Source organism: Salvelinus fontinalis, chromosome 7, assembly GCF_029448725.1.
Source record: "Salvelinus fontinalis isolate EN_2023a chromosome 7, ASM2944872v1, whole genome shotgun sequence".
Lineage (NCBI taxonomy): Eukaryota > Metazoa > Chordata > Actinopteri > Salmoniformes > Salmonidae > Salvelinus > Salvelinus fontinalis.
In genome coordinates this window covers 44,996,712-45,011,569 of record NC_074671.1, presented here as the reverse complement: position 1 = coordinate 45,011,569, position 14,858 = coordinate 44,996,712, and the positions used below count along the sequence as shown (strand labels likewise).

At 42.2% G+C, this 14,858-nt stretch overlaps 1 long non-coding RNA gene across 2 annotated transcripts; it reads right to left on the bottom strand.

Annotated features, from left to right (window-relative positions):
* Positions 1-97: 97 nt before the first annotated feature.
* LOC129859513 (uncharacterized) lies at positions 98-14,187 on the bottom strand. Of its 2 annotated transcripts, none has more exons than XR_008760182.1 (4): positions 12,094-14,187; positions 11,383-11,474; positions 9,869-9,997; positions 98-9,164 (listed from the first exon to the last, which is right to left on the bottom strand). It is a non-coding gene; the product is annotated as an uncharacterized LOC129859513 (long non-coding RNA). The 2 variants fall into 2 exon arrangements; XR_008760181.1 differs by having other exon boundaries at positions 11,406-11,474; positions 12,094-12,458.
* Between the last annotated feature and the right edge of the window lie 671 nt (positions 14,188-14,858).

Here is a 14,858-nt window from a genome sequence, read left to right as displayed (position 1 = left end):
TACTACAAAACGTAAAACAGATCATCAAAAGCCAGTTGTTTCAAAACTCTAAGCACATTTTCAATTGACTAAGTACAACAAACAAATTCATAGTCACTTTTTCACCAAACTTATTCAATGTTTAATCTAGAAATACATATTTCAAATTACAATACATCTTCATATAAAGTAATTGCCTTTCACAATGCAATGCTCACTTTACTTTCGATATTCTCTTCTCATTTGTTACAATACATTTTACTATTACTTAATCCGACGGCTCTTAATTGATAATCACTTATCCCTTTTGTATACCTATAGATTTTATACTAATTTGTCTACTACAGATTTTGAAAACAACATAATAAAAATGTACACTGTGTGTACAAAACATTATGAACATCTTGCTCATATTTTTGCCCTAGGAACAGCCTCAATTCGGGCATGGACTCTACAAGGTGTCGAAAGCGTTCCACATGGATGCTGGCCCATGTTGACTCCAATGCTTTCCACAGTTGTGTCAAGTTGGCTGCATGTCCTTTGGGTGGTAGACCACTCTTGACACACAAGGGAAACTGTTAAGTGTGAAAAACCCCAGTAGCGTTGCAGTTCTTGACACACTCAAACCGGTGCACCTGGCACTTACTACCATACACAGTTCAAAGGCACTTAAATCTTTTGTCTTTCCCATTCACCCTCTGAATGGCACACATACCCAATCCATGTCTCACTTGTCTCAAGGCTTAGAAATCCTTCTTTAACCTGTCTCCTCTCCTTCATCTACACTGATTTGAAGTGGATTTAACAAGTGACATCAATAAGGAATCATAGCTTTCACCTGGATTCACCTAGGTCATGGAAAGAGCATGTTTATAATGTTTTGTACACTCATCTCAACTGTACGTGTGATGTGTGCTGTCTGGGGGGGTTGAGAACGGAGCAGAAGATACATTTCCATTGTCCTAATGGACAATAAAGTAATGGACAATAAAGGGTATTGTAATTAGTAGAATGTAGCAAAACGTTTTGCATTGGAAACAGATTTTGTAAATGTTTTATTGGACAGGCGCAGGTATTCCCTCCCTGTTGCAGTCCACAGGGTTATTTCACAAAATGGAAATGACAACTGAAAATCAGAGGCTACACTAAAGTCTATGTGAACGCACTGCAACTATTTACTCTGCTCACATATGACTCCAACCCCACAGTATCATAAACAGAGAGCATGTTGTTTTTCTGAATGAATAAGTTTACAATAGGATGTCTTATACTCAGAAGTATGACTTTCGTTTGCTTATACCTAAAAGTTATTGTACTGATATTTATGATGATAATAAAATGGCATAAAATAAGTAAATAAAATAAGTATCATAACAAAAAAGTCTGAAATCACAAATGCTCATATTCCTGCCATCTTTCTGAGCAATACAAAATTAATCTGTACAGGCGCAGTCTGGTTGAAAGGCCCTGTGTGTGTATGTGTGTGTATGTGCAGTCAGCAAGTTTTCCACATTGCAAATTATATTTCAACAAACTCTCTCTTATTGTTGTATACAGTAGCTGTTACAGTATACAATAGCTGTTATAGTATACCATAGTTGTATATTGCTGTAGCTGATGCTGCCATTTAAATGAGCTCCCAAAGGAATTGTTTGCTGACTTTGCTGAATTGTTTGCTGGCAAAAACATGGAAATATTTAATTTCTATTCCCTTCACATAGTTCAGATAGATTTCAGAAGAGGTTTGTTCTCATGACTGCAAACATACCATGCCATGTTTTAATGTAACCTTTATTTAACTAGGCAAGTCAGTTAAGAACAAATTCTTATTTACAATGACAGCCTACCCCGGCCAAACCGGGACGACGCTGCAATCACGTCCAGATGTGATACAGCCTGGATTCAAACCAGGTACTGTAGTGACGCCTCTTGCATTGAGATGCAGTGCCTTAGACCACTGCACCACCCAGGAGCCCTAAATGCCATCCTGTTCAATATTCTAAGGCCAGAAAGTTCATATCAACATTCAAAATGCCTTTTATCAAAAGAATGCCTCTGGACAGATAGTGTGTGGATAGAAGGGATATGTGTATGTGTGTGTGAGTTCAGTGCCTCAGGAGGTACTCACTCCATTGGGCGGCAGGTGTGACACCATTAGTGTTTAAGAGTGTTGGGTCACTAACCAAAAGGTTGCTGGTTTGAATCCCCAAGACGACTAGGTGAACAATCTGTCGATGTGACCTTGAGCACCATTTCACCACATGGATTCACCACTTTGTTCAGAAGCGTTACCTTTTGTCCTCATCAAACTTTGATTGCAGATTGCCCGAATACCCTTACACTAACGTACTCTCTTATATGGTTATTATAGGCTTGTTATTTGTACTTTCAGCAGTGATTGATAAGTGGTAACCATTATCAAATTACATTCCTCAGGTCAAAATGGTTTATTCTATGGAATAACTTCAAAGGTGATCAGTTACAGTGTATCAGTAATGTTACGGACCCTGTACTCCTAAAAGACATTAACTTAAAGAGAGTAATTTTACCTAATGCCATAGTCTATCATACAGGAAATGTTCTCCACACACACACTTCTTGGCAACTGGCCAGACTTTGACACTTCTGTGTCTGTATCTATTTATCTGTGTGTATGTGGGTGTGTGCACACACTTACTCAATGATATGGTGCTGCCTCTGTTTTATGATGTTTACACCCCGATCGGGCTCAGTGTGTCCCAGAGCATAGCTCTTTTATGAGCCATAGCCAGGTTTTTATGGTCATGCCAACGATAACAGCATAATCAGCTCACGCTGCTGAACATAATGAAAACACACTCCTCAGGGCATGTTTACTGAGAAGTATCAACATTAGGCTATGGGAAAAACACAGGAATGACAGATCTCAGATCAGCTTCATTAATGAGTAGTCCCATCATAAAGCTACTGCAAACAATGGCATGATGGATCACAGATTAGCCTTATGTAATCCATACATAACATGATGATATATGACATGACTTATGACATTTCATGATCTCCCGGATGGCGCAGTGGTCTAGGGCACTGCATCGCAGTGCTAGCTGCGCCACCAGAGTCTCTGGGTTCGTGCCCAGGCTGGGCTGGGTTCGCGCCCAGGCTCTGTCGCAGCCGGCCGCAACCGGGAGGTCCGTGGGGCGACGCACAATTGGCATAGCGTCGTCCGGGTTAGGGAGGGTTTGGCCGGTAGGGATATCCTTGTCTCAGTATGTAAAATGTATGCACTCTACTGTAAGTCGCTCTGGATAAGAGCGTCTGCTAAATGACTAAAATGTAAATGGAATGATGACATATGACACATCAGTGTAGCGCTGTATGGTGGAGATCAAACCTGGGTCCGAATAGTATTTATTTTCTTTCAAATACTTAGAACTTTTGATTGAGCCATTCAGCAGTGACACGTGGTTTTTCTATTGGAACTATTCCATTGGTTCCATTGTGAACGCAGGCTCATACACACTCATACACACATTGTGAACGCAACCTAATACACTCTTGGGGTCCTTCATTGACCTTGTGGTAAGTCTGTGGGGATGGACCAGAGCCATGAGGCAGACATTTCTAGGTATAAACTCCATGTAATAGATTTGCTAAGCTGTGTGTTTGCTCAAAATGACCTGATATCTGCTTGTTTTGATGCTATTTACACTGTTGCCTTCGCACTACCAACAGGTCAAAAGACCAAAAACATTCAGATTAAGGCTGGGGAAACAATTTCATGATCTCAAATACTGCGTGTTTCCCTACGAATTACCTGCTCACCCAAATCCCAACCCTGGCAAGAATGGGGGCTCTGATCAAATCCCTTTCAACCAGATCAACAAAACTTGATGCAGAAAACCCAACCTCCCCCCACCTTTCTCTCTCTGCTTGGCCTTGGCATCCCGCTGCTTCATATTTAAGTTTCCCTGTGATCCCTGACCTTTGAAGCGGTCTTCTGTCGGCCCTTTGGCACCCAGCCCAATCCTATTAGCCGGGGTGACTGAGAGCCTTGTAAGTCTCACCCAGCAAGCCACCGCCACTGCTCCCTCAATGTACTGTAGCTACACACACACAAGTCCCAGTATGACCCCCTGTTAGTAGTGGATGTGACACTGCTCACAGCATGGGTTGTGCAGTTTGCGTGTCCAGTCTCCCAGTAAACTGCCACCTGGAACATGCCAGGCACCAGGCTAAAGCTTAGAGTACACAGTACTGAGTAGACAGAGACATACATTTTCAGGGGCTTAATGGTGGGTAGCGGCACGTAACACGACTGTAGCCAAATCTAGCAGAGAAGCCTAAAGTAAAGCTGCTGTACCCAAACTCAAATCAAAGCTACCCAAACAAGGCTAAAGCCGGGGGCTCCCCAAAGTTTGGCACAGCTGTAAGACAAGTTCAAAGTGACATGGAGGACTGTCTTGACAGAGAGAGATCTCAATAATGTAAAGTTATTTACTCTCCCTGGCTGTGTCCCAAATGACACACTATTCCCTACAGATGTAGGATCTTAATTTGAGCTAGTTTGCAATAGCAGGAAAATAATCCTGCAGTAACAGGAAATGTGAATTACAATTCATGGATAATTTTTTGTTAGGGCAATAAAGTCTGACATTTTAAAGTGTAAATGTCAGCATTTAAAAGCCTTTTTAAACCTTGAACACACTGCAAGTTTGCAATTCCTGCTGTATAGGAAAATTCTCCAGAACAAAAGAGTGATCAAATTAAGATCCTACATCTGTATATTATAGTGCACTACTTACGACCAGAGCCATATTGATTCTGGTCAAAAGTAGTGCACTTCATAGGGAATAGCATGCCATTTGGGATGTAGTCCCTATTTGATTTATGTAATCTGCGCTGATTTGAAAAGTCTTTATCCAGATGTCTTCTCAGATCAGTGTAGATTAAGAAAAGGAGAGGAAATTACTCTACATTGTTGAGATGTACGGTAGAGTGTAGAGTAGTTTCCTCCATTTCTTAATCTACATCATGTACCCCATGTCTGTTCAGCTCTCCACTTAGGGGAGAACAATATCATCCATCCTTCTCTTTATATATCACTCATCCTCTCCTACTCTAGAAGTTTGCTCTTCACAGATTAATCCCGGTTTCAACTGTACCGGGCAGACAGCGTGTATGGCGTGGTATGGGCTGATGTCAACGTTGTGAACAGAGTGCCCCATGGTGGCTGTGGGGTTATGGTATGGGCAGGCATAAGCTACGAGCAACAAATACAATTTCATTTTATCGTTGGCAATTTGAATGCACAGAGATATCTTGATGAGATCCTGAGGCCCAATGTCGTGCTATTCATCCGCCGCCAGCACCTCATGTTTCAGCATGATAATGCATGGCCCCATGTCGCAAGGATCTGTACACAATTCCTGGAAGCTGTACACAATGTCCTAGTTCTTCCATGGCTTGCATACTCACCAAACATGTCACCCATTTTAGCATGTTTGGTATGCTCTGGATCAACGTGTACGACAGCATGTTCCAGTTCCCGCCAGTAACTTCGCACAGCCATTAAAGAGGAGTGGGTCTACATTCCACAGGCCACAATCAACAGCCTGATCAACTCTATGCAAAGGAGATGTGTTGCGCTGCATGAAACAAATGGTGGTATACACTAAGTGTACAAAACATTAAGGTCACCTGCTCTTTCCATGACATAGACTGACCAGGTGAATCCAGGTGAAAGCCATGATCCCTTATTACTTGTTAAATCAACATCAGTGTAGATGAAGGGGAGGAGAGAGGTAAAATAAGGATTTTTAAGCCTTGAGACAATTGAGACATGTATTTTGTATGTGTGCCATTCAGAGGTTGAATGGGCAAGCCAAAATATTTAAATGCTCAACAGTTTCCTGTGTGTATCAATAATGGTCCACCACCCAAAGGACATCCAGCCAACTTGACACAACTGTGGTAAGCATTGGCATGCTTTCGACACCTTGTAGAGTCCATGCCCAATGACTCAATATTAGGATCTTTTTTATATCATACAAATCTGTTATTCAATGGATTTGTATGGACTAATAGCAGTAAGGCCAAATTCAGTGTTTCATCAAATAATCTTGTAAAATATATTTTCTATACCTAAAGGGGTCCTAGAATTCAAAATCGAACTTTTAGCACTACTAAAGGACTCGTGACTCGAATATTACGGACTCTGACAATCAGATATTGCGGACTTGGGACTTGACTGTTAAGTGACTTGACTACATCACTGCATGACCAAACCATGAACTGTGGTTTTGAATGTGGAGACCAAACTTGACACTTGGCTAATGATTGCCCTTCTGCAGCCCAGGGTTTCCCTGATGGACCAAACACATGGAGAAGTCAAGTGCCAGTGAGTTCAGCAATAAAGCTGCAGTAGCTGATTTACACCACACACAGCACTGATTTACACAGTCTATCTGTCTCTGTCTGTCTTTCTGTTTGTCACCACATTGCTTATGGTGGCTACAGTTAGCTGAAGTTTGTAGTGGCTGTTTAAAAAACGGAATCCTGGATTACATTTATTCTTGGCCAATAGACTACTATCAGGTTGAAGAACCATCTAACATCAAGTTGTAAAATAGTGAACTATCCTTTAATGACTTACATAACATTATGATATAATAACTCAAAGTGTTCCTATGCCCTCATCATTTAAATACAAGCCATTGCTCTATGATTTGCATGTGAGCATAGCAGATACTAGATAGGCTAGTTGCTACACACACCTAGTGTAAAGGGTATGGAACTAGATATATGCTCGCTTCCTGGTTGGGTTCTATGAATGGCTTGCTATGTTTGTTTACAGATTAACAGACTCTAAAGGTCTTTACCAAATAATTGGGTTGAGAAGGCATGCCAAATGTTTCAGATTGGGACTTCCGCGGATGAGCTCTCGTTAAAAACGAATGGGAAAGTGGCTCAAAAAAAAAAAAATACTCCTGTAAAATGGGGACTGTGTGCCCATTTGCAAGCAGATCTTCAGTTCCTCAAATGTTTATTTAATTCCCAGAGACTAGAAGCTTCCCCATTGAGTTAAACTGATTATGCTAAACTAAGGTTTCCAGGTCGGCTTGTTTTTTAAATTGATTACACTGCAGTCACAGGTCACACTTGATTGGCCAGGTCTATAATAGATGTAAGAACTGAATAGATTTAACATTCATTCATTTGGAGATAGTTGCATTTCAGGTCTAGAGTGGCTAGACCATGTCTGCTAACTAACTCACTGTGAAGGATATCTTAACTGATGCATATTGGATAGGCACATTGAAATAAAGTCTTCTAAAACAATACATTTTCTGAGGGGAATATATGCCTTCAATGGCATTGAAACTGAAAATGGAAAACCTGCACTCATGGAAGTCAAACAAACAGTGGCATTGCCCAGTGCGTTGCCCCATCATGCTTATGTGATGAGTAAACTTGCCTGAGACTAGTATTAACTCCACAAACTAATGCCTAGGCTTTAGCTTGCATTAGTTTAGCGGCCTAACACTGTCTTCTGGTGCACAGACAACCTGGGTTCAAAACCCAGTTGGCATATTAGGCGCACCATGCATCAAGACCACAAATTACACAACAGCTATTTTATGTGAGACTCTAAATTAAGTTACAGGATTAGATAACAATTACGAGACAATGTCCTCTGAATTTAACCTCCGGCCTCTAACAACCCAAACATCCACCTGGTCTGTTTACTCAAGGGCTGTGTCCCAAATGGCATCCTATTCCCTACGTAGTACATTTCCCTCATGAAAAAGTACTACTGAATTACTACTCATCACTACTACACAAGATCTACACAAAACCTACTGGTTTTACTACTTCATTGCTATTGAGATGTGTAATAAACCGGTAGTGATTTATGTAGTAATTTAAGTAGTAATGAGTGATACATTGGGATGCTTCACTACTGGTGAACACTATGTATTTCCAATTTATTTCCATTCTCCCTTAATGACTACTGTGTAACTACTGAGCTTTTGGGTATACAGTATCCTAAAAACCTACAGGGCTATGAAAGAGAGGACTACAAAGGACTTCTTCTGTAGTCGCGAAAAGCCGGTAGTCTGGCTCTAGTGTAGTACCAAGTATTAAAAATCTCTACCTGATTACTACTGGAAACACTACTGTTTTCCTACTGAACACTACAAAAAAAAAACTCTACTTGTTTATCTTGAGTAGTGCATAAACTACACTTTCACTACATAGTCACTACCGCTCAAATAGGTTCCGTGTAGTAATTCACTAGTATTTTTCATGAGTGGGGTCTATAGGGCTCTGTTCAAAAGTAGTGCGCTAGGGAATATGGTGCCATTTGGGCCACAGATATGGTATTTTTACTCCTTGTACTTAAATGTTATACCTTTGTTTTTGTACCAGAGCCCCCTTCTTGGCTAGGTCTCTCTAGTTTCCGGTTTTAAATTAAGTCCCAGGATTATGCAATATGGGATACCTTCACAGTACATTAGATCATACACTGCTCAAAAAAATAAAGGGAACACTTAAACAACACAATGTAACTCCAGGTCAATCACACTTCTGTGAAATCAAACTGTCCACTTAGGAAGCAACACTGATTGACAATAAATTTCACATGCTGTTGTGCAAATGGAATAGACAAAAAGAGGAAATTATAGGCAATTAGCAAGACACCCCCCAAAATAGGAGTGATTCTGCAGGTGGTGACCACAGACCACTTCTCAGTTCCTATGCTTCCTGGCTGATGTTTTGGTCACTTTTGAATGCTGGCGGTGCTCTCACTCTAGTGGTAGCATGAGACGGAGTCTACAACCCACACAAGTGGCTCAGGTAGTGCAGTTCATCCAGGATGGCACATCAATGCGAACTGTGGCAAAAAGGTTTGCTGTGTCTGTCAGCGTAGTGTCCAGAGCATGCAGGCGCTACCAGGAGACAGGCCAGTACATCAGGAGACGTGGAGGAGGCCGTAGGAGGGCAACAACCCAGCAGCAGGACCGCTACCTCCGCCTTTGTGCAAGGAGGTGCACTGCCAGAGCCCTGCAAAATGACCTCCAGCAGGCCACAAATGTGCATGTGAGTTTCTCCTTTCACGGCCAGTGTAGTAGGCATTGGTGCAGCCGGTAAATTAACTACCACAGCAGAAGACTGCTGTGACTGCAGCTGAACTGCTGGCAGATCTAAAATAGAGAGGCACAATTTTCTTAACTGACAATAATCATACAACTAAATAGACTGAACGAGTGTAAGGCCTAGATTCAATCAGATCAAGCGTTAACCGGCGATAGCCGACACCCGCATAGCTGATGTTTTGGTGGTGTCTGAGGGGTAACTGCGTTGGATCTGTCAACTTGGTAAGAAGCAGCTCTTGATCATTGTCACAAACCCACACCCGTTCTACTCGCGTTACAAGTTCAGAACGAGAAAGTGTAGCAATAGAAATAATGACGCTCAAATTCAAACTAAATAATGAGGATTTCTATCAGCCTAATTGGGGTGTGGATTACATCTTAAATTCCACTGTTCTAACTTGTAAATAGGGCTGCATGAGATTTCTGTTAATGCGAATCCGTGGAGCCAATGGCAATGTCCGCTTAAGGTATAATGCCCGGAGCCGCTTGTTAATTTGCCAGCCCTAATACAGTTCCACCTCAGACACCGCCAAAACAACCGCTATGTGGATGTCGGCTAAAGCGGATGTGATTGAATAGAGCCCCGAGTGTGCATGTGTGTATACATTCATGTGATAATTATCTGTATCACCTGTTGTGGCCGGTGTAGCAGACGTAGGAGCAGACGACAGAGAGGAACAATTTTCTTAAGTTAAAATAATTATACAACAAAACCTAGAGAGTGAGTGAGTATACGTGTGTTTGATAATTACCTGGACCACATCACACTGCTTCAGGTCTACAAGCCTCTGGAAGTTCCAGCGTGCCACTCCAGGCCTGGAACAGCTTGGTGGAAAGACGGTTACCTGGTTACCTGTCACCCACCGAGCAGGTTGGCAGATCTGAAAAATAGGCACAATATAATTTTAATGACAAAGCCTTGACTACACACTAACCTAAACAGAACAGACTATGGGAGGCACACAGTAGTACATAGAGTCATGACTACATGGAACTCTATTCCACATCATGTAACTCATGCAAGAAGTAAAATTAGACTTAAAAAACAGATAAAAATACAACATATGGAACAGCGGGGACTGTGAAGAGACACATGCATACACGCGATAACATACGCACTGTACACACACGTACACAAGGAGTTTGTGTTGTATATATATATGGTAGTAGAGTAGTGGCCTGAGGGCACACACTTAATGTGTTGTGAATGTATTGTAATGTTTTTAAAATTGTATAACTGCCTTAATTTTGCTGGACCCGAAGAACAGTAACTGCTATCTTGGCAGCAGCTAATGGGGATCCATAATAAATACAATACAACAAATGAATTATGTTCGTGTGTGTGTCTGGCAACCCACGCAGCAGACTTCTTTTTTCCAACTGCTCATTGTACTTACCCTTGCAATCTGATATGTGTGTGTGTGTTCTGTGTTATTATGACTTAGAAGTGTCAACCTGACCACATCCTTGTAGTAGGACATTCAGTGATTAGCGTTGGGAAAAAATTATCAACAGCGTACAATAAAAAGGATATCAAATAGTCAGATCTGGATTGACAAGTACGGTAAATCAAGTGACGTTACAAATCTCCATGGCTTAGTCTACACTCAAGATAAAATAAGGATTTAGGACATGAGCTCTAGGACCATGCCTCAGGACAACCTGGCCTGACGACTACTGGCTTTTCCCGTCTCCAGTCCACCTGGCCGTGCTGCTGATCCAGTCTCTATTGTTTCTGTCTGCAGCTATGGAACCCTGAACTGCTCAAGGCTCACCGGAGGTACTACCTTGTCCTAGACCCGCTGTTTGATCCTGCCTCTCTCTACCGGACCTACTGTCTCAACCTCTAAATGCTCAGCTATGAAGAGCCAACTGGCATTTACACCTGAGGTGCTGAACTATTGCACCCTCTATTATTTGACACTGCTGGTCATCTATGAACGCTGAAACAGCTTGAAGAATAATCTGGCCTAAATGGCTGTACTCTTTTATAATCTCCACAAGCACAGACGGAATAGGACTGGCCACCCCTCAGAGCCTGGTTCCTCTCTAGGTTTCTTCCTAGGTTCCTGCCTTTCTAGGGAGTTTTTCATTGCCACTGTGCTTCTACGTCTGCGTTGCTTGCTCTTTGTGGTTTTAACCTGGTTATCTGCTTAAGCACTTTGTGACAACTGCTGATGTAAACGGGGCTTTATAAAAGACTTTTGATAGATTGCTTGTATATGCTTCTTTTCATGTCAGTAAATATGACATTGAGTTGTCTTACATTTCTTCAATAGGAAGTTGTACCTTGAGCCAACACTTTTTCCTGGTCTTTCCTGCTGGGAACAGTTGGCTTCAGGTTTGGGAATGGAGGGCCTAGAGAATTCGAATATTAACAATAATTAGTGTCCACATTTAAGAATGAATACAATTCTAAATGGGTTAGCTGTGTACCTCATCTGATTGAGAAATGATGATATACTGTATGTCTATTTTCTTCTGAAAATCTGCCACCAAACCACACAATTCTATCTAGCGAGAGTGTACACAACCATTAGCTTATTTTACCATGTCAAAAATAACATAATTTTGTCAAGGGACCCAACGAATAACAAATAACAAAACAGTAGGAAGGCTATTGTTGCTGTATACTGTACCCTAACCCATCACCAACTACTAGCTGGCCACAAGGTTATAATTTAGGAATGTTGTACTGTAGCCTACTGCACCCCATATCAACCAATTTACCAACTAGTAGTGACTATATAGGCGACATTGTTGTCATTCAGTAATGCTATAACGGTACTGTCGCCTACTGTACATCACATTATTATCCACCTAGCTAGCTAGTGATAGTTTAGCTAGCTAGCTCCAAAGAAACAACCAATGAATGACAACAGGCTTTGTCACAAAACATCTATCTATCTAGCTTGTATGATTACATGTAAAACAATTCCACAGATGATTACAAAGTTTGAAAGCAAAGTTGACTTACCAGTAAGTAACTCTCTTTCCTGAACTAGAGTAAGGCATCCAGATATGAGGTTAGCCAGCGCTGCTAGCATTAGCTAGCTAACAGCAACAGCATGTTAGCTATGAAAATACCTATCGAGCAACAAGGTCGAGTTCAAAAACGAAAGAAACTATGTTAAGCCATGCTGACTTCGTAAGATAAGTCAAATCGAAATGAAATAATTAACAGGCTGAACGTACATGTATGTGACTAACTAGCTAACTTTAGCTTGCTAGCTCAGTGACCGGTGATGCACCTATTCCTGTTTACAGTGTGTGCGTCCCTTCCCCATCCCACGTCCTGCAAGGAGAAGCGCCACTAAGTCAACATGTGGCCAGAATTATATTACATCCGGGTTGATTGACAATGCATGGGAAACTGTTTAGGGCCATCCCGGGCTGCCACCCGCGTGTTGGCCTTGTCCAGCGGGTCATCGACTGTGCCACAAAAGCATGCTCAAGTGACAAAGTCGATATCTTCGCTTATAAACCAGGGTCGCAACACAACTCCCTCCTTTCAAAGAGTGCGTCCTCACACTAGACCATAGGACGCAGTCTTACAGGAATGAGGTCACTGACCAAGCACACACACTGTCATGGATGCCAGGTCTGATCCCTTCCAACACCAATGTAATGAAAACAGGCAGGGAACACATCTCGAACCCTCAAAGTCCAGTGCGCTATCGACTGTGCCACAAAAGCCTGCTCAAGTGGCAGAGTCGAAAATCCATGTTCATAAACCAGGGTCGCTGCAATATGTTTGAAATTTCTAACTAGTTTTCATTGGGAAGGCAGATATAGCGTTATCAAAAGCAATCACTTTTGCATTTGACAAAACATAATCCTACTCATTACTCCACGTGCTAATTACTTTCATTGCAGCCAACGTCGCCATGGGCTTTGAATAGGGCACCTGGCTCACACCTGGGAGGCAGCCCGGTTCCAAAACTAATGCAATCAACTTTCACCCGGTGCGAAACACACCAACTCGGGGCTCCCGGGCCAGAATAATTTAATCCCGTTTCTGAATCTGGCTCTGAGTTCCTCCCCTACGAACTCTAGAATGGAAAAACATTCTAACCGTTATGATTGGTCCCAGAAATCGATGGGTTGAGCCAGAGCCAGGACATTTTGACATTTAAAAAAATTACTTCAATGATGGCAGCTTAAGACTGATCTATGTAGCGAACATAGAGCAGCGGAAGAATTCACTTTGATTCGTCAGGCATCTTTTAAGGAGAGCATTTGATATCTTGGGTAGGTTGCATAAGAGGTAGATGTTCTGTGACCTCATGGTTGTGATGACTGGAACAAGTACTGGGACAAGTTCCAGTGTGTGTTATAATGTGCTCAGTTGTTCTCAGTTCCCACCACAAATCCCAGAGGCCTGAAAAGGTATAGGGGAAAAAGTGTTTGGAAAGGGAAAAAATGTCACAGTCAAAATGTGGAAATTCCACCCCTGGTCCTTGTATGTAACAGTGCCACATCCTGATCTGTTTCACCTGTCTTTGTGATTGTCTCCACCCTTCTCCAGGTGTCACCTGTTTTCCTCATTGGTCCCTGGGTACTTATTCCTGTGTTTCCTGCTTGTCTGTTGCCAGTTCGTCTTGTTTGTTAAGTCAACCAGTGTGTTGTTTCCCGGTATCCTGCTTTTTCCCTTCGCTCTGTTTTGCTAGTCCCCCTGATTGTGACCCTTGCCTGTCTGGACTCTGAACCCGCCTGCCTGACCATTTTGCTTGCCCTGCCCTTGAGCCTGCCTGTCACTCTGTACCTCCTGGACTCTGACCTGGTTTTGATCTTTTGCCTGTCCATGAACATTCTCTTGCCTACCCCTTGGATTGTAATTAATGTCAGAGACTCAAACCATCTGCCTACTGTGTCTGCATCTGGGTCTCGCCTTGTGCCCTTATAAACAGTGTATGTACAAACCACCATTAAACCACCTTATCACTTGACTGGCGATATATCCTTAGGGGAGTAAGGGGAAATGGGAATCCTCTCCAGTATCAATAAAACAACATACATTTTTTAGCAGACACTCTTACCCAGAGTGACTTACATAGCAATTAGGGTTAAGTGCCTTGCTCAAGATTTTGTTTTACCTAGTTGGGTCCTGGATTCAAACCATTTCCTAGTATTGACATAACGCTATGCCTGTGGATGTACACCAGCACTCTCGTTGAACCGTCCAGTGTGGAGTAGTAGTCCATCTGTGCGTCCATACAGAGTGTAATTCGTCCATCTGGTCCACTCCCGTCCGGACTGTTATCCGCTGCCATAAGCCAACTGTTGATCTCTTTCTGTGTAGCCGCTGGCCAGCCAGCCGTGTGATGTAACCACGGTGTGCTGTACAATTCAAATGACAAATAGCATCATGTCCTGTGTTGATCACTTGTGAATGTTAGAGAGAAAGTGAGTGTTGAAATTCACATTGGGTAGACAACAGACTAGATACAGATGTAGGATCTTAATTTGAACTAGTTTGCTACAGCAGGATAATTATCCTGCAGCAACAGGAAATGTGAATTATTATGTGGATTATAATTAATGGACATTTTTGTAGGGGTTGATAGATTTTTTGTGAGGGAAAATCAAGTCAGAAATTTTAAAGCGGAAAATACAAACTTCAGAAGCATCTTTAAACCTCAAATGCACTGCATTGCAGAACAGTTATCCTGCAATGCTGACACGTGTGCACAAACACATGCACGCACGCCCCCCCCCCCACACACACACGCACGCACGCAC